Here is a 21,271-nt window from a genome sequence, read left to right as displayed (position 1 = left end):
AATTGTAATAATTGGCTTGAGATTTCTATCTTTGACAGGCAAGATAAAAAGTAATCACAAAAATCTTCGTCTCATCGTTTGTGATTCCACAATATATTTTTTCGCTGCGTCGATTAAGACTATTGTGAGGTGACTAGGCTGTTCTTCGGGAATATAAGTCCGTATTATCAATTGGTTCCTGTTCACCTTGATTTATCAAAAGACGGAACAAAACTTGTAGTATATTCATGGGAGACGTATTTATCTATTATCATAGACTTTTCTGTATGATAAAAATTTGTTTTATTAAAGTCTTCGACTTTGGGTCGTGGCAACTCTTAGTTGTGGGTGAGATCATCTAAAGGAATCAAGTACGTAGCATCCTGCTGGGATCAGAGACGTAGGAGCATAAATGTACCTTGGATCAGTGTGAGATTGGTTGGGGTTCAACTACAGTCCAGACCGAAGTTAGTTTGGAGTAGGATAGTGTCTGTAGAGGCTTAATACAGTGTGTGTTCAATCTGGACTAGGTCCCAGGGTTTTTCTGCATTTGCGGTTTCCTCGTTAACAAAATTTCTGGTGTCTGTGTTATTTCTTTTCCGTATTATATTTTTTTATATAACTGAAATAATACAGGGTGTGCGTTTTTCAATCAATTAGAATATTCGACCTTTTGGTTGTTGATTTAAATTGATTGACACTTGGATATTGGTCTTTGGTACCATACAAGTTATCTCTCTTTGATAAAGACTCGCAGATTTCTATTTGCCTGAGTATAGATCAAATCGAGATATTGAGATATAAACTCTTTGATATACTTTTCTATTGATTGAGTCTAACTGTATAGTTGATTCTCTAGAAAGTATATTGGTGTTTGTCCATACAGATTGCTAAGCGAAATATTGGGTGTGGTTGTTAGACCCTCGCTTTTTCAATTTGTATCAGAGCAGGCAAACACGTTTAAGACCTTACAAGTTTGTGTTTGTAGCGATCTGACTCTATGGACAGAGGTGTTATCTCAATAAACGTACAATCAGTCTTCGATGGCTCTAATTACTTATGCTGGAAAATTGCTGTCCGAGCTTTTTTTCAAGCACGTGATTTTCAATCATGGGTATATATAGTTAATGGCTATAATGCTCCCGTTGTGGAAGTTGGAGATGTAAACGTTCCCAAGGATATTGGTGAATACACCCCTGCCGAGATAAATGATGCAAAGCAAAACTCCGACGGTTTGAATGCCATTACCTCAAATCTTCAGCACCATGTGTCAAATTGCACCAAGTCTAAAGAAGCTTGGGATATCTTAGAAACTGTATTTGAAGGAAATACTAGTGAAAAGGAAGCTAGGGTTCAAAACCTTAATTCCGATTGGGAAAACCTTCGTATGGAAGATGAAGAAACATTTGATGGGTCTAATCACAAAGTGTCTGAAATTGTTAATGCATCTTTTGTATTGGGTAGGACTATTCCTGAAAAGGACATTGTGATGAAAATTCTCAGATCACTGCCATCCAGATACGATTCTAAGAACCATGCCATCGTTGAGGGAAATAATCTTGATAATCTCTCCAGAAATACGCTGGTTGGGAAGCTTAAGATCTTTGATCACGAACATTCATCCAAATCTAAGGATGTTGCGTTCAAAGCATTAAAGGACACTAAATTACTTGATAAAAGTAAAAAAAGTGTATATCTCTGAAGATGATCACTCTGAGACAGATTCACTAGATGAAGATCTTGACAAATCATTCTCGATGATCACAAGACAATTTAGGGATCTTCTGCTGAAGAGAAGGAAACGGTTCTCTAGAGATAAGCCTAAGGCATTAGTCAAACCTTATAATCGTGTTCCTCCTAAAAATAGGGATACTGATGAAACTGATGATGAGGATATGCCTTAGTGCTTTAAGTGTAAGGGATTTGGTCATTTTACAAACGAGTGCCCAAATCGTAGAAAATACACTGGGAACAAAGGTCTTGCTGCAACTCTTGATGAAATGTCTGACATTTATGATTCTAATGAAGACAAGAAATCAAGTGTTGCACTTCTTGGTGAAAATATTGATTTTGATTATTGTAGCAATACATACATCAATCTTTATATTCTTTCAGAAGATAATCCAACCATTTTGGAAGATAAAGTTGACCCATCCTTTGGAAACTCTGTTTGTAATGTTTCAGGTTCCACCATGTGTCTAGTTGCTTGCACATCTCAAAAGCCTGATTTTTATCCTAACTTGACGTGTTCTTATTGTTCGTTAAAGGGTCATGAACTATCAAGGTGTTACAAGTACAAACACCAACGAAGGCACGTCAACAAACTTCAACGAAGAGCAAATCATTTATCAAGGAAGCTTAAACTTGCTCAGAAGACCGCTGAGGTATGTAGGATTTTATCTTCGCCTAAGAAGTTAGTTTCCAAGGATAAACCAAGACCATTAGAGAAGAAATTTTGGTCAAGTCGTTTTGATGAACAGAAGTCTGAGGAATCCTCTCAAGAGGAAAATGGTGGACAAATTGTTCTTCACCGCAACGCAACTTGATTGTGTTGTGTTTTGAAATATGGTATCATGTGCCTGATCAAAAGAGACAATGATTTTGTACCTCTCAGGCTTTAGGAAAAGTTTTTTTTCTTCTTTTCTTAGATTTTCTTTCTTTTTATCTACCAAACAAAATAAAGGGTACTATAGACAATTCTACTCTTTATAGGGTTGAGAATTGATCGTGTAAGAACCTGTTAAAAGGTTTCGAAACCCTACATTCCTTTTTCCTTCTCTGAAACCTCTTTTTATCTCAAGACTACTTGTTGAGAAAATTGTGATTTCCTCTCACAAACCCATATGTTTATGGATACTCCAAGCATGATGTCTTCTGATGGAAAAGATGTTAATATGATTGTTAAGCCATCAATCACGAAGGAAAAAGAAAAATCTCCATTATCTCCAACTTTGAAAAGGAAAAGAAGGAATGTGAGGAAGCCAAGAGCCGTTCCTTCAAATTCTCAGAAGTTTTTTGATGTTCTTGATGGGTTGAAGGAGATGCGAAAGAAGATTCAACAAATAAAGTCTTTTGTGTATAAGACTCATGATATTCAGAAGGCCCTGGTTCAATAACATCAGCCAAGAAGGTTTATTGATATAAACTCATATCTTAATGAACCTTATGTTCCAATGGCGGTTGACTTCGGGGACGATAAAGAATTCTTTAAAGGTCTTATTGCCTAGTAAATATTTTATTTTTCTTGTGTTGCTTAGAAGAATAACTAGAATTTGGAATAGCCATTATTGTGATTACACATAGCTATGTCCAAAGTTTTTTTTTTTTGCTTAATCATATAAATTTTATTACCAAAAGGAATAAAAAAGGTTACAAAGGAAACTGTCTAGACGAACCTAGATCAGTTAGACCCAACAAAAAGAGATACAAAAAAGGACTGAAAACAAGCCCCAAAAAAAGGAACTAAAATCCCTACAATTAACAGAACCTAAAGTAAGCTTGATTCTCCCATTCCATTGCTCCTATGAAAGTAGGTTTTTCATCATATTCAATCACTTCTCTTCTGCAAAGAGAAACACCCTTATTTTCCACGTTGTCAGCTGAAATTAACTTCTCTAAAGGAATGTTTGAAGGTAATGCACTTAATTCTTGCCATTATCCTTTTCCATCTTGTCTTTACTATCCATGGTACTCTCCCTGAACTTACAGCCTGCAGCACTGCCATAGAGTCCAGACTAAAGCATACATTAAGAAACTGTATTCTTATAGCCCATTCACCTACACCAATTAAGGCCATTACTTCTGCAATAAAGTTTGTAGCCACTCTTAATCCTCTAGCCACAACCCCAAGAAAACCACTTGTACAACTCCTTTCTACAAAACCATATCCTGAATTACCAGGATTCCCCTTGGAAGCAACATCACAACAAATGAGTACTTGGTTAACTGCAGGGAATCTAAAAATGCATTCCTTAACTTCAGTGATTTGAACCTTCACACCCTTAATACCAAATTCAGACATAATGTTCATATCATACACAGTTCCTCTGATTTTACTTTTCATTCTCACACTGCACTCTTTAGTGAAATGCAGAATTTTCATTTTGAAACTTACCAGATTAGGAGCTTCCTCATCATAACAAACTCTGTTTCTGGTAAACCAGAGCTCCATCATTGTAGAAAAAGCACTTATAAACCATACTTCTCTCACAACAGGGCTTACCTTCTTCACACATTTCAACACATCCATAAAGTTACAAGGGTTCAAAAATTTAAAAATTCCACCCAACCAGTGCCAAATTTTCTCACTAAAGTCGCAATGCCACAAGATATGATCCATTGTATCATGTCCATTACCACATAAGTAACATTTTGACACAGTTTGAAATCCCCTTATTTTTGTAATTTTTTTCAGTTGCACAAGCTCCTCTTATGATTTTCCACAGATTAGTAGAGATTTTAGGATGAATAGCAGAATTCCATACCTGATTTGTCCAAGTAACTTTGGGATATTTTTTCCTTATTAGCTGAACTGCACTTTTAACTGAAAAAATTCCAGTCATATCATAAGTCCAAATGAGTTTATCCTTTCCACCACTAATGACATGTAATTCTTCTTTAGAAAAGAAGTTTAACATTACTTCAGGTATATTCCACTCACCATTTGCAATCAACTCACTGACCTTCATGTCTTTATACTGAGATATAAAAGAATTATCTTGATGTAAATCATTCAAAGCCTCTTCCTTTATCCACTTATCTCTCCAGACAGAAATATCTTTTCCATCTCCAACCAGCCACCTACTCCCTTCTTGTACTTCATTCATAACCCATTTTATTCCTGGCCAAATTGAAGATTTTTTATGATAGAGAATCCAATTACCATTTCTGTCTTTACACTTAGCATTCATAAAATTTGTCCATTCTACTTCCTCAGTCTTCATTTTCCAGAGAAGCTTCATGAGTAGAGCTTTATTAATAATTTCAAATCTTCTTATTCCTAATCCACCTTCAGATACTGGAGCACAAACCTCCTCAAATTTCACAGTAATGAGTTTCTTCACTGCAGGATCACCAGACCATAAGAAATTCCTTACAATCCTTTCACATTATTTTATTACTTGTTTAGGCCACTTATACACTGACATATTGTAAACAGGAACACTACATTCACTAAGGTCAATCTATCTGAGAATGACAACATTTTTCCCATCCACCTGCTAACATGTTATTAATTATTTCCACCATCTCCCAGACTTGATATCTCTTAACTCTTCCAGGACATAAAACCACTCCCAGATACTTGTCAGGAAATTCAGACAATTCAATTTGTAAGATTTCAGCAATAGCTCTTTTCCTACTTTCAGTTACGCCACCAACAAAGCACTTATTCTTCACTTTATTTATCACTTAACCTGAATCATTTTGATATTCTATTAACAGTTTCATTAGATTGTCAGGATATTTCTTTTGTCCATTGCAAAAGACAAAAATGTCATCTTCAAATAACATATGTGAAGGTCTACAACCATTCCTGTTAATCATTGGTATTATCTTCCCTTCTTGAATATATTTAGAAATATTTCTACTCAACACCTCTTCAGCTATAACAAACAAAACAGGTGACAATGGGTCACCTTGTCTAAGTCCTCTTCCAACTGAAAAGAAGCCACAAGGTCCACCATTCACTAACACTGAGATTTTTGCTGACTCAAAGAGAATTCTAATCCAATTAACTCCAACTTCTGAAAAGCCAAATTTTCTTAAAGTTTTGAAGAGGAAATTCTAGCTCAAAGAATCATATGCTTGTGTAATATCCAATTTCAGACCAATGTTTCCTCCTCTTCTTTTAACATCCAACTCATTTATTATCTCAGAAGCTAAAATTATTTTTTCATGTATGTTTATACCTTTTATAAATGCTCCCTGTTGACAAGAAACTATTTTCTCAATTACAGTACTTATTCTTGAAGATATAATCCTTGTTATTATCTTGAAGCTGAAATAAGCAAGCACTATAAGTCTGAAATGCTATGCCTTTTTTGCACCTTGAATTTTAGGAAGAAGAAATAAAAAATTTGAATTCATACCTTTTAGAATAAACCCGCACCTCCAACAATATTGTATGGCATTTATTAGATCTTGTCCAACAACATTCCAGGCAAATCTGTAAAAACTTCCAGGAAAACCATCTGAACCTGGAGAAATATTTGCATCTAAACCATGTACAACTTCCTTGATCTCAGTAGAAGAAGGAATGGCATCAAGTAAAACATTGTCTTCTTAAGTTATCATCTTTGGTATTGCTTCAAAAAGTTTTTCATCATAATTGATGGGTTGATACTCAAATTTTGTTAGAAAATGTTGTACTAACGTATCAACTATTTGAGATTGATCAGTCACCATATTCCCATTATCATCCTCCGTCTCCAAAATGCTATTATGAACTTTTATGATCTTCATTGAAGTATGAAAGAAACAAGAATTTTCTCCCCCCTCCTTTATCCATTGAACTATAGATTTAGACCTCAGCAACTCATTATATTGTTGTGAAATTAGTTCTTGTTTACCGCTAGCTGTTACTAAGTGGTTAAGAAACTCAACATTTTCAGGATCTGCATCAGATTGAATAACAACTTTTTCTACCTCCTTGTCAGTGTGTGTCATTTTCACATTCAAATCCCCAAACACTTCCTAATTCCACTTTTTAACATACTCTTTGAATCTCTTTAATTTAGCCATGAACACAAAAGCAGGATTTCCATTCACATTTTCTTCCCAAGAGTTTTGTATCACATTTATAAAATCAGGATGAGAAGTCCACATAGATTTGTATCTGAAAGGAATATTTTTTGGTTTAGGAACCTCAACTGTATTTCCAGTTAAAGAACCATGGTCTGAAGTTCCTCTAGCACCCACCTTGTATTGCCAACCATCAAATTTATCCATCCATTTAACATTAAAAAAATCTTTATCTAAATCACATAAAATTCTTCTTTTTCCATCTCTGTTATTACTCCACGAGTATTGAATACCAGTTCTGGGAGCTTGTATTAGTTCACAAATATTCAAACAATCTCTAAAATCTTGCATAGCTACTGTTAAGGGTCTCCTACCACCAAATTTTTCATCTGCATTGGAAACAACATTAAAATCTCCTATTGCAAGCCAAGGACAATCCATATCCTGAATTCTCTTCAATTCCTCCCATAATTATCTTCTTTCAACAGTTAAACAAGTTGCATGAATTCTAGTTACTAGAACATCTCCAACCTTCATTGTAATAGCTTGAGGTGTTTTTGATATAATTTGGGGAGTTGAAATAGAAGAATTCCAAAATAACCATATATTAGATTTTCTACCATCATTAGCATTAGTAATAACCATTTGATTCATACCAGGCAATTTCAAATTCTTAACATATTTTCCAGAAGTATGTATTTTAGGCTCTGCTATCCAAAGTAAAGAAGGATTAAAATTTTTAACTAAACTTCTGAGTTTATCTTTGGCTTGTATTCTCTGCAAGCCTCTGATATTCCAGAAAGCAACTCTCATTTATGCAAAGAAAGTTGAGAATACCCAGGACTCCTCATCCTTTTAATTTGTTTAACTAAATTATCTGAAGGCTATTTTTTAGTTGGAGAAATAGGGAGAATACCATAATTTTTACCTTTACTAGCTTTGCTCACTTCATTTGTAATTTTCTCAGCAGTTTCCTTGTTCACAATTATCTGTTCTTCAACCACATCAACTAGAAAGTTGAACTTACTTGGAGACCCAAGTGCAGTGAATTTTTGTACTTCAGTACCAATATTACCAATTTGTGTAACTAAATTCTCCTCCACACTTCCACTTTGAAAAACATTATTACCCTCCAGAATAGGAGGAATACTATTTTCTATATGTAATAATCTTTTCACTGAAAATTCAGGAAATTCACTATTGAAATTAATATCACCAAAAGAAACATCAGAATGATTCTGACTACTTCTTATTATGGGAGGTATAACAACATCCACTGTCTCATTATCACTTAACAATTCTTCATGAATAGAATTTGGAATATTATTAACATCAGAATTACCTAAATTCTTACTTGGAGAAAGAGGTCTTGAAGTTGAACAGATATCAAAACCAACTTGTTGCTGATTCTTCTTTGTTTTTTTCCTCCAAACTTTCTTTGGTACTACATATTGATTCTCATCAACTTTTTCACTTTGTACTGTCTTTTTTCTCAAAATCCTGCATTCAGAAACTAAATGTCCCACAACCTTACGATGATTACAATAACTTGGTAAATTGGGAATTTGAACTTCTTGCTCAAAACTACCATACTTTGATTTTACCAACACATGGCGTGGAATTGTATTTGCTAAATCCACCTCAACAAGGACAATAGCATAATATCCAACTTCCATTTTAAGAGTTACTTCGTCCATTTTTATGGCTCTTCCTACAGCATCACCCAAATAACTTAGAATTTTTTCCTTCCAATACTCAATTCCTAATCCTGGAAAATTAACTCAATCAAAAGAATAAGTTGATTTTTGAGCACCAGGATTGAAATTATGTTCCTAAAACCTCAGTTTAAGAGTTTGAGCATCAACTTGCCAGAAACCATTCCAAATGTATTGCATATCAACTTCATTAGTCAACTTAATAATGAAGTAACCTTTTCCCAAAGGAATCATTTGATATCTACCAGTAGTATTCCATTTTTTCTTCAAAGCTTCAACATCATATGCAAATTTCATCTTAACCAAATCTAACCTCCCAATAGAACTATATTTCCACTCATCAAGACCTTCATCAATATCCTCATCAGAGATATATAACGATGGTATTACTGGAGGAATTACATTCTCAACTCTTTTCTCGTTAGATCCAGAAGAAAAGAAACTAAAACTATTATTATCCATCTTCGATTCAGATTGGATCGATTGAATATTAATTAACATAAACAAAGTACAAGAACTGATTCATACCAAGATTGTAAGAGAAAATTATCACCAATCATTGAAATTATCAGTTGAAATCACCTGAATTAATGAAAAATTTTCTCACAAATCGAAAAAAGAGAAGAAAAAATTTCTCCGAGTCGTCGCCGATTCCGTCGCCGAGTTGTAGAGAAAAAATCGCACCTAAGAGTCTCTTAAATGTCCAACGTTTACATATTCATGTGTTTTAGATTTATTGGTTTAAATTCTAAATTTGTTTGGAAGATGATTTTTGCAGTATTAATCTTTATGGTTTTATATATTGCAGGATATGTGTGTTTGCGCCTGTGAACTTGATTGTCCCATACTTTGTCAAAAGTAAAGTCGTTCGTGAGTTGATATGTATGTATTGATGAAAGAATGAATTGACTTTTGACAAATTAAAAAGTTAAGCTCATTATGTCAATTTTTGATGGAAGACAGGTTAAAATCTTTTGTGTTCAAGGATTATGTCTATTGGATGTCATTGTGCAAACGGTGATGGAAAATAGAATGAGTCCTTGATTATTCCACGGTATTAGGTCGATCTCTGATCCACAATTTATGTACATACTGTGTTGTTCCATAAGGTGTCTTATGTTGAGCTATATCGACCGAGTCATTGTTTTGGCATGGTTGTTGTTCCATGAGATACTTTGTGTCGAGCATGACCAATTAAATTGATTACTTTTGTGATTAGTTTTATTGTGTATTTCGATTAGATAATTGTGGGTTTTCTTGTGATTAATCTAATTGAGTGTTTTTAAGTCTCCATAAGTTTACTTGTGTTGAGCATTTCCGATTAAGTTAATCATGGGTTCTCTTATGATTAATTTAATATTTTGGATTCAAATTCATACTTGTATGTGATTTGATATGTCCAAAGAAATCCTTCTTTTCTTTTTGAAACTAAGGTCGCTCTTGTTGTTCTTTCGGGAATGACATATTATGGGGGAGAGTTATTAATTGAACTTGTGCTTAATTGCCAAATCTTTGTGGGGAGTGCGCATGTGGAATATTTTAGGGGTTATCTTGTATCTTAATAAACTCCTTGATGAATGCATTTAGCTTCAGATTTATGATTGCATCTAAATAAGATGATATATGCTTTCTTTTGGTCATGAAATGTCTTTTATGGAAATTTCATTAGGATCCCGTTCTTGTACCTTTGCCAATTTTGTTGACAAAAAGGGGGAGAATTAATATGTAGTTCACACTACAAATACATATGGTTTTCGGATCATTATGTAGGGGGAGTGGTTTCCATGTGAGATGGAGTATTGACTAAGGGGGAGTGACATATCACCATAGTATTGATGTTAAAGTTGTTATACAATTGAACTTTGACGCTGTGTAATGATACTATGACACTGTATAACAATGATTGAGAACTCTTGTTTTCTCGTTGTTATAGCTACGGATTTTCAACAACGATGATGCTAAGCTTACAACCTTTGGGATCATTGGATTACTTGGGAGTGACGAAGATTTCAAGTAATATTGAAGATTAGGCATGTGGAATAGGAGCTACAAAAGTTTATTTATATTTTTTTTGTATTCCATATGTATTGATAGTTTTGTCACTAAAATTGACAAAGGGGAAGATCGTTAGAGCATTGCTCGGTCGAACTCGCATGCATTTCTATCTCAAGCATGTTTGTAAATGTTAGTGATCAAAACTATAAGTCTTGATTTCTAGTCTATTATAGCTAAGGTCCCGGACTAGGATAGAAAGTGTAGTTGAGATCAAGAACTCCATGGAAATCATCATACAAGACGAAGGACTACTCAAGAAACTGGTGGATCTTCATCAACTAAAAAGTATGTGGAGACTTTAACTTATCTATCACTCAAAAGTCTGTTTATCTCCTATCTTGAGACAAAAGTCGTTTTGCTATATAGTGACGAAAGACTTTAACCTCGCCTATCTATTTATCGAAATATGTGTTGGTAAAGCTTTCACTTTTGCCAAGTTCATCTTTACCTAGTGACGAAAGTCATGTTATGTTTCAATCACTTTGAAAATTGCTTTGACGAAAAATGGTTTGTGAATAACAACTATATAACGTCCTCAGAGAATGTTTCAATGATTGAAATGGGAGTTTAGACTATATAACCATTTGGAAGATATAAGCATTATTATGGAAACACATATATATATATATATATATATAAGTCCTTATTGCTTGAACCGAAACTTATGAACTTTGTTGATCAAGTGAACCGGAGTACTGCGTGAGCTCAGCCCGCGAATTGGCGAAGTTATCAAACCTGAGAGTTTCTGCTGGAGTTTGTGAACTCCATCCGGGAACTTAAGTCCGCGAACCAAATCCGCGAACTTGAGTAGGTTATGTCTCAAAACGATGTTTAGCGAACTTATATTTATAAACTAAAGACTGCAATTGCAAACCGTAGATATAGAGTTCATGAACCGATTCATGTGAATCAAATCGTTTTTGCTTCAATTGTGTCTTGTGTAGTACATAAGATTTCCTTGCAATTGAACAACTCTCTAACTAGTTCATTTGAGTCATTTGAATTAGATATGGTGAAGAAAAATATGGTTGATATGAAAGTAATCATATGGCTAACCATTTGGTTAACTATTGTTGAACCAGCTAATGTACAAGTTTGGGTACGGTTACACAAGCCCAGGAACGTGCATTTCATTTGTGTATAACAAGATATGTTTTCGATCTAACGGTTGATAAATATTATCTTGAATCTAAATCAGGTTTTCATCTAACGGTGAATATTAAATGCTTTGTTACCAAGCTAACATTGATTGCAAACCCTGATTTGAAAGACTATATAAGGGAGAACTCTAGCAACTGGGAAACCTAATCCCCACACATTTTGTGTGATACTAGTTGTGCTAAGCTAGAGTCGATTCTCCTTTAACCTTTGGTTTCTTCTTCTAAACCAGGTTAACGACTTAAAGACTTCATTGGGATTGTGAAGCCAGACCGATACCACTTTCCTTGTAGTTGTGTGACCTGATCTTGTTGTTTCTATCATACAAGTACAATTTTAATAATTGGCTTGAGATTTCTATCTCCAATAGGCAAGATGAAAATTAATCACAAAAATCTTTGTCTCATCGTTTGTGATTCCAGAATATCTTTTTTCGCTGCGTCGATTAAGACTATTGTGAGGTAATTGATAATACTAGGCTGTTCTTCAAGAATATAAGTCCGTCTTATCAATTGGTTCCTATTCACCTTGATTTATAAAAAGACGGAACAGAACTCGTAGGTATATTCGTGGGAGACGGATTTATCTATTATCATACACTTTTCTGTGTGATACAGATTTGTTTATTAAAGTCTTCGACTTTGGGTCGTAGAAACTCTTAGTTGTGGGTGAGATCAGCTAAGGGAATCAAGTACGTATCATCCTGCTGGGATCAGAGACGCAGGAGCATAACTGTACCTTGGATCAGTGTGAGATTGGTTGGGGTTCAACTACAGTCCAGACCGAAGTTAGTTTGGAGTAGGATAGTGGTTGTAGCGGCTTAATACAGTGTGTGTTCAAGAAGTTAGTTTCCAAGGATAAACCAAGACCATTAGAGAAGAAAGTTTGGTCGAGTCGTTTTGATGGATAGAAGTATGAGGATTCCTCTCAAGAGGAAAATGGTGGACAAATTGTTGTTCACTGCAATGCAACTTGACTGTGTTGTGTTTTGAAATCTGGTCTCATGTGCCTGATCAAAAGAGACAATGATTTTGTACCTCTCACGCTTTAGGGAAAGTTTTTTTTTCTTTTCTTAGATTTTCTTTCTTTTTGTCCATCAAACAAAAGAAAGGGTACTATCGACAATCTACTCTTTATAGGGTTGAGAATTGATTGTGTACGAACCTGTTAAAAGGTTTCGAAATCCTACATTCTTTTTTCCTTCTCTGAAACCTGTTTTTATCTCAAGACTACTTGTTGAGCAAATTGTGATTTCCTCTCACAAACCCATATGTTTATGGATACTCCAAGCATGATGTCTTCTGATGGAAAAGATGTTAATATGATTGTTAAGCCATCAATCACGAAGGAAAAAAAAATCTCCATTATCTCCAACATTGAAAAGGAAAAGAAGGAATGTGAGGAAGCCAAGAGCCGTTTCTTCAAATTCTCAGAAGTTTTCCGATGTTCTTGATGGGTTGAAGGAGATGTGAAAGGAGATTCAACAAATAAAGGCTTTTGTGTATAAGACTCATGAGATTCATAAGGCCCTGGTTCGACAACATCAACCAAGAAGGTTTATTGATATAAACTCCTATCTTAATGAACCTTATGTTCCAATGGCAGTTGACGACAAGGAGTTCGGGGACAATAAAGAATTCTTTAGAGGTCTTATTTCGTAGTAAATCTTCTATTTTTCTTGTTTTTCTTAGAAGAATAACTAGAGTTTGGAATATCCATTATTGTGATTACACATAGCTATGTCCAACGTTTTCATCTTCATGTTTTTAGATTTATTGGTTTAAATTCTAAATTTGTTTGGAATATGATTTTTGCAGTATTAATCTTTATGGTTTTATATATTGCAATATTGTTATGGGATATGTGTGTTTGCGCCTGTGAACTTGATTGTCCCATACTTTGTCAAAAGTAAAGTCGTTCGTGAGTTGATATGTATGTATTGATGAAAGAATGAATTTACTTTTGACAAATACAAAAGTTAAGCCTATTATGTCAAATTTTGATGGAAGATAGGTTAAAATCTTTTGTGTTAAAGGATTATGTCTATTGGATGTCATTGTGCAAATGGTGATGGAAAATAGAATGAGTCCTTGATTATTCCACCGTATTAGGTCGATCTCCGATCCAAAATTTGTGTACATATTGTGTTGTTCGATAAGGTGTCTTATGTTGAGCTCTATCGACCGAGTCATTGTTTTGGCATGGTTGTTGTTCCATGAGATACTTTGTGTCGAGCATGGCCAATTAAATTGATTACTTTTGTGATTAGTTTGATTGTGTATTTCGATTAGATTAATTGTGGGTTTTCTTGTGATTAATCTAATTGAGTGTTTTTAAGTCTCCATAAGTTTACTTGTGTTGAGCATTTCCGATTAAGTTAATCATGGGTTCTCTTATGATTAATTTCATATTTTGGATTCAAATTCATACTTGTATGTGATTTGATATGTCGAAAGAAATCCTTCTTTTCTTTTTGAAATTAAGGTCGCTCTTGTTGTTCTTTCGAGAATGACATATTATGGGGGAGAGTTCTTAATTGAACTTGTGCTTAATTGCCAAATCTTTGTGGGGAGTGCGCCTGTGGAATATTTTAGGGGTTATCTTGTATCTTAATAAACTCCTTGATGAATGCATTTAGCTTCGACTTTATGATTGCATCTAAATAAGATGATATATGCTTTCTTTTTGTCATGAAATGTCTCTTTCGGAAATTTCATTAGGATCCCGTTCTTGTACCTTTGCCAATTTTATTGACAAAAAGGATGAGAATTAATATGTACTTCACACAACAAATACATATGGTTTTCAGATCATTATGTAAGGGGGAGTGGTTTCCATGTGAGATGGATTATTGACTAAGGGGGGGTGACATATCACCATAGTATTGTTGTTAAAGTTGTGATACAATTGAACTTTAACGCTGTGTAATGATACTATGACACTGTATAACAATGATTGAGAACTCTTGTTTTCTCGTTGTTATAACTACGGATTTTCAACAACGATGATGCTAAGCTTACAACCTTTGGGATCATTGGAGTACTTGGAAGTGACGAAGATTTCAAGTAATGTTGAAGATTAGGCATGTGGAATAGGAGTTACAAAAGTTTATTTATATATTTTTTGTATTCCATATGCATTGATAGTTTTGTTACTAAAATTGATAAAGGGGGAGATTGTTAGAGCATTGCTCGGTCGAACTCGCATGCGTTGCTATCTCAAGCATGTTTGTGAATGTTAGTGATCAAAACTATAAGTCTTGATTTCTAGTCTATTATAGCTAAGGTCTCGGACTAGGATAGAAAGTGTGGTGAGCTCAAGAACTCCATGGAAATCATCATACAAGACGAAGGACTACTCAAGGAACTAGTAGATCTTCATCGACTAAAAGGTATATGGAGACTTAAACTTATCTATCACTCAAAAGTCTATTTATCTCCTATCTTGAGACAAAAGTTGTTTTGCTATATAGACTTAGATTATGCACATTTGGTATTTCGAGCCGAGTTTACCTCGCCTATCTATTTCTCGAAATATGTGTTGGTAAAGCTTTCGCTTTTGCCAAGTTCATCTTTACCTAGTGACGAAAGTCATGTTATGTTTCAATCACTTTGAAAATTGCTCTGACGAAAAATGGTTTGTGAATAACAACTATATAACGTCCTTTGAGAATGTTTCAATGTTTGAAATGAGAGTTTAGACTATATAACCATTTGGAGGATATAAGCATTATTATGTAAACACATATATGTATAAGTCCTTATTGCTTGAACCGAAGTTTGCGAACTTTGTTGATCAAGTGAACCGGAGTATTGCAAGAGCTAAGTCCGCGAACCGACAAAGTTCTCAAACCCGAGAATTTCTGGAGTTTTTGAACTCCATCCGGGAACTTAAGTCCGCGAACCCAGTCTGCGAACTTGAGTAGGTTATGTTTAAAAACGATGTTTAATGAACTTATCTTTATAAACTAAAGAACGCAATTTCAAACCGTGGCTATAGAGTTCATGAACCGATTCATGTGAATCAAATCATTTTTGCTTCAATTGTGTCTTGTCTAGTACATAAGATTTCCTTGCAATTGAACAACTCTCTAACTAGTTCATTTGAGTCATTTGAACTAGTTATGGTGAAGAAGAATATGGTTGATATGAAAGTAATCATATGGCTAACCATTTGATTAACTATTGTTGAACCAGCTAATGTACAAGTTTGGGTACGGTTACACAAGCCCAGGAACGTGTATTTCATTTGTGTATAACAAGATGTGTTTTCGATCTAACGGTTGATAAATATTATCTTGAATCTAAATCAGTTTTTCATCTATCGGTGAATATTGGATGCTTTGTTACCAAGCTAACATTGATTGCAAACCTTGATTTGAAAGACTATATAAGGGAGAACTCTAGCAACTGGGAAACATAATTCCCACACATTTTCTGTGATACTATTGTGCTAAGATAGAGTCGATTCTCCTTTAACCTTTGGTTTCTTCATCTAAACCAGGTTAACGACTTAAAGACTTCATTGGGATTGTGAAGCCAGACCGATACTACTTTCCTTGTAGTTGTGTGATCTGATCTTGCTGTTTATATCGTACGAGTACAATTGTAATAATTGGCTTGAGATTTCAATAGGAAAGATAAAAAGTAATCACAAACATCTTCGTCTCATCGTTTGTGATTCCAGAATATCTCTATTCCCTGCGTTGATTAAGACTATTGTGAGGTGATTGATAATACTAGGATGTTCTTCGGGAATATTAGTCTGAATTATCAATTGGTTCCTGTTCACCTTGATTTATCAAATGACGGAACAAAACTCGTAGGTATATTCGTGGGAGACGGATTTATCTATTATCATAGACTTTTCTGTGTGATACATATTTGTTTATTAAAGTATTCGACTTTGGGTCGTAGCAACTCTTAGTTGTGGGTGAGATCAGATAAGGGAATCAAGTACGTAGCATCCTGCTGGGATCAGAGACGTAGGAGCATAACTGTACCTTGGATCAGTGTGAGATTGATTGGGGTTCAACTACAGTCCAGACCGAAGTTATTTTGGAGTAGGCTAGTGTCTCTAGCGGCTTAATACAATATGTGTTCAATCTGGACTAGGTCCCGGGGTTTTTCTGCATTTGCGGTTTCCTCGTTTACAAAATTTCTGTTGTCTGTGTTATTACTTTTCCGCATTATATTTGTTTATATAATTGAAATAATACAGGTTGTGCGTTGTTCAATCAATTAGAATATCCGACCTTTTGGTTGTTGATTTAAATTGATTGACACTTGGATATTGGTATTTGGTACCATCCAAGTTATCTCTCTTTGATAAAGACTCACAAATTTATATTTGCTTGAGTATAGAGAAAATCGAGAGATTGAGATACAAACTCTTTCATATACTTTTCTATTGATTGAGTCTAATTGTCTAGTTGATTCTCTAGAAAGTATATTGGAGTTTGTCCATACAGATTGCTAAGACAAATATTGGGTGTGGTTGTTAGACCCCCGCTTTTTCAGAATTTTTTTGACGTTCGTGAACGGAAATCATTTATTATTTTAAAACTCAAGGAAAATTGTCCATTGCCACCGGTTTGTGCGTTGACTAAAAACAAGTACATAGTTCCTAATGACTCGGAGGAATGAATGAAATTGTATGAGGAGAATCACCAACTTTGGGATGCGTTGGTACTATCAATTACCCAAGAAAACATACTAGTTCATTTGTGTGGAAGCGTTGTTGAGTAATTTGGACATATGTGGTTCACTAATATGCAACATTTGGTTTTTTTGGAAGTTTGAATTGTAATCATTAAATGATATTTTGATGCCAATGCCGGCATGATTATGTTTCTATACTACAATGCCGTGAGTAGGTCCCGGCATAGACTAAACTTTTGAAACAACGTCGGATATTCAGAAAACATATCCAGATAAATTAGTAAATGTGTCGGCATTGAAATAAAATTATAAACCGTGCCGAAACTTTGATAAAAAATATTTTGCATCTGGAAAAATGCAGACTACCGGCATGGTAGCAAAAAATATTTCAATGCCGAAACTCTGAAATTTCTGAAATTTTGAAAATTTAGAGTACCGGCATAGTTTGTACGATTTTCCTCCATGCCGGTACTTTCAAAACACAACACCTTGGATTTTTAAATCAAATAACAACACTAGATTGTTTATAAAAAATCATCTCCAAAGTTAAGATGTTCCAAACAGAAAAAAAAAACAAACATAAACCAAAACAAGCAAAGAGTTTAGCAAACACACACAAACAAACACATGTTTCACATTGTTCAAGATATACAAACAAACATAAACCAACACTAGATTTAGAATTACCCTTAATTTTTAAATAATAATATAACCAATACTTTACAATTTCCTATTTTTAGGAATCGTACAAAGTTGTAGTTGGTAACCTAGCAACACTAGATTGTTCAAAACCTAACTAATACAATAGAAGAAACATTAAGAAACATCTTCGATCACTCGGTCCTTGGATTCTTGTGTACCCTCTTCTTCCTTTCGCCCCACAAGTCTCTTTCCTATGGATTTTCAATTTTGTCTATCTTTTGCTTGACTTTCTTCATTTCTTCCGGGGTCATCACTTCTCCTTTCTTGTTCTTGTACTTAAACCAGTTTCCCAATTTTCCTAGTTGCTGGCGTTGTTTTCATATTTTTCAACTTCAACTTAGTATATACACTTATATAAGTGCATATATATATATATATTAAAAGAACAAGAAGTGATCAAAAATTACGTACCAACAAAGTAAAGGTCTTTTGAAGTCCTAGTACAGTTGTTTCAGCCGGAGTGGTGGAGGAAGGTTCTTCATATGGAGGAACTTCAACGATAGGCAGGCGTACAATATAAGGATGCGAGTAGTTCCAATGACCTCTGAGGAAGTCTGGTTCGGACTCATAACCATTTTCCGCCAATTCCCAACCAACCCTATCCATCACAAATCCTCGTTGTTCCCTTTCCCTCCAACGTACAAGAAGGGGATTTGGGTGGTTAACTACCAGAGTATGCTTTTCATTTGCTTGGCATTGAGAAAAGTAATGTGAGAATTTCTGATAAGATGTATCCGTAAGACTTTTCTGTTTGTACCCAAGTTGACGCATTACACAGCGAGGGTTGTGCATAACAAATCCTTTTGGATAAAATAACGGTCCGTTGTAAAATGAAACACTGTCACGCCTTGCAAAGTAAACTCCTCTGGCATTCCTATATGGGCCAAACACAACATCTTGGGAAGCGACAGAGTCCAAAGCCACTCTCATGGCGAATAACCGTTTTTTGTTATTGGGCTTCGAAGCATTGTTGAAAAAGTACTTCTGAGCTAGAGGCTGATGCGGTTGATAATCATGCATTAACTTCAACCTTTTGTGCCTCGTGAACAATGTTGGGAAGTGTTCATAAGCCCACACATATGCCAATGAAAGATCATTCCAATGAAATGTATAAGAAAAACAATAATTGGAAACTAACAAAATTAATGAAAATGATCACAAAAAGTAATTCACTATACCTGAATTACAGTGAAATTCTCAATAAATTGACACGCATCTCTGCCAAAAAATGTGCCAAGAAAGCAGCGCCCCATGAATACTCATGAATCTTATCCAAGGGATCCAAGTACTTTAGGTTGTTCATACGCACCCTGTTATCACTAGCGTCAGGGAATATTACGGTTCCCAAGGTGAACAACAGATAAGCAGCGGCAATTTGCTGAATTTTTTCGGGATTAAATTCATTGTCCTTCGTATGCCCAAACAATCCTGTGAGATTGACGATTTAGTCTTTATCCAGGAATTCTTTTCCACATGTCCTTGTAGCCAAATAGTATTTTCGGTTCCGAAGCTTCACCCCAAATTATACCACGATCAAGGTCAGGTACATGTCATCAGTATGAGGAAGGTGAGAACCTTTAACTTTTACTTTTCCTTGTGTCGGTTGTTGACTTGGCCCAAAAACTTCCTCTACAACTTCGCTTTGGGTTGCTAATTGACTTGGATCAACCTCATTATCTTCCTCCTTAGTTTTCTCTTCATCTTGCTCATCGTGCTCAACTGTTCCAGTAGGTTCACGGATTACGAGTTTTCTACGGTCACCACCACTATCCCACTTTTTCCCTCTTGTAGAGCCTGCCCCCAAACGCTTGTTGCGAACAAGTTCTTTCCCTCGAGGAGGCAATGACTGAGGAGTATCAAGATCGTTCTTCTTTCTTTTCTTAATGCCATCATCTTTATCTTTTGCTTTCTTAGATTCCTTGGATTTAGCCCTATATCAAAAGAAACACCAAATAAATATAAGACAGCTCACTTTCATATTTGATGTCGGCATAGATATACTGAATAACAACATAGAATCATCAGTACCAGTATTGATTCACAAGATATCAACCATGCCGAAACCAAAAAACGACATAGTAATTTAACAAAAACACTATGCCGGGACACGATGCTGGCATTGTAGATAATGCCGATAGTCTTAGGTGATTCTAAAATCAATGCTGGTACTGACAACAAATTCCTAGGGTTTTCCTGTATATTAAAAGTGCACTGCCCGCATAATCGAATAAATTTAAAACAATGCCGTAACTAACTACCGGCATGGTATTCAACCGAAAAATCAATGTCGGGACAGAACATTCAGTTTCAGGTGATTTTAGCTTTGTAGCCGGCATAATATTCATACTAACATCAATGTCGTAACTTCATACCGGCATTTCCTTCATTCTAAATTCAATGCCATAAACGAGTACTGGCATTGTATTCATACTAATTTCAATGTCGGCATTAACTGTAACTCAACTGTTTGAGTTATGGTTCACGATTCTAACCTAAACACACTGCTATAAATCGATTCAAACACTTATAAAACAGTTCAAAATCACTTACCTTCTCACATAAGCCATGTTTACGAGAAGTTGATCGTCTGAAGCCTCTTGTTCTTCTTCTTCTTGCTCTTGAGCAATCAAAGCAAGCCTTTGGTTTAATTTTTATTTAGCAATCGATTTTGACTTTGATTGGGCATCTGATTTCTTTCGTGGAGGCATGGTTATGGATTCGAGTAGGTTAAGCGAAAATAAAATTTTTGAATCGACGATTGAAGAACGATGAAGAAAATCAAAACCCTAACTAAGGGTGTTGTGCGGGAACCGATGAAGGAGATGGGGATATGTTTTGGTTTTTGATTTTAAATTTTTGATTTTTATTTTGTGGTAAGGGTAGTATAGTATTTTCATAATGAATTTTAATTAACTAAAGAGTATTTTAGTATTTCCATCCCAAAAAATCACCCCTTAACAGACACTATTGGATGGAGATAGTAATTTATATCCAATTAGTTTTAGTATCCTCAATTGTGCGCTCTTTTTAAAATCCCCTTAATGTTGTTATTTTTCTGGCTGTCCCCCGCTGTATATGTTGCTTGTGTAGACGTTTATGTACAAATATAAATGATTTTTTCAATCAAGATACTAGTGTGTTTTTTTTTAATCAATAATCAAGAATCTAGCTCTTATTAACTTATAGCAATTAGTATCTAAAAATGTCAGTTATTGATTTGAGATATTGATATAATTGTTTTATCTTTCATGCATGCATTCT

This window comes from Papaver somniferum, unplaced genomic scaffold (genome assembly GCF_003573695.1).
Source record: "Papaver somniferum cultivar HN1 unplaced genomic scaffold, ASM357369v1 unplaced-scaffold_118, whole genome shotgun sequence".
Taxonomy (NCBI): Eukaryota; Viridiplantae; Streptophyta; class Magnoliopsida; order Ranunculales; family Papaveraceae; genus Papaver; species Papaver somniferum.
Note: the sequence above shows the minus strand (reverse complement) of the source record.